Below are 688 nucleotides of genomic sequence, written 5' to 3' on the forward strand. Positions count from 1 at the left end.
AATGAAACAGAGAAAGATATTTGTGCATGTATCACGGTTGCTTTATTAGTCTGTAGTTGAACACTGAACTTCGATTTATATATTGGCTGTTGTTGTGAATGATGTGAATAACAATGAACTACAGATATATTTGAGTTACCCAGAGAGAAATAATCACATGATTGGTGGGGCAGATGATATTTTAACTTTGGAGTTCTATAGAAAACTGCATATTACTTTCTGCAAGGAGAACACTAATCTGTATTTTGAAGAAGAGTGTAGAAAATCTCCTTTTCTCCACACTCTCACCAACATTATTACCTTTGTTAAAGGTAATAAAGTGCCGGTTTTTGCTATGTGCAGTACCCCAGACTGGCCTTAGACTTATCCAACCTCCTAAATGCTTGGAATTAAAATCTTTTGCCACCACACCTGATTCCTTTGATCTTTTTGATAAAAGTTATAGTAGTTATGAAGTAGTATCATAGTAATTTTGAATTACATTTCTCTAATGACTTCTGCTCACAAAACATTAAGCCAGCATAGGAGTTGTATTAAACAACTTTGTAAACTTACTGGCGATTTTTCAGGGCTTTAAGAAGAATATGTCTATTCAGAACTTTTGTCCATTTTTAATCTAGTTTCTTGTTAATCTCATCTTTAATCTCTCTATACAAAATCAATAATTAATTCAGAGTAGTAGAAAGGA

Source organism: Dipodomys spectabilis, unplaced genomic scaffold (genome assembly GCF_019054845.1).
Source record: "Dipodomys spectabilis isolate Male_0828 unplaced genomic scaffold, ASM1905484v1 ptg000351l, whole genome shotgun sequence".
NCBI lineage: Eukaryota > Metazoa > Chordata > Mammalia > Rodentia > Heteromyidae > Dipodomys > Dipodomys spectabilis.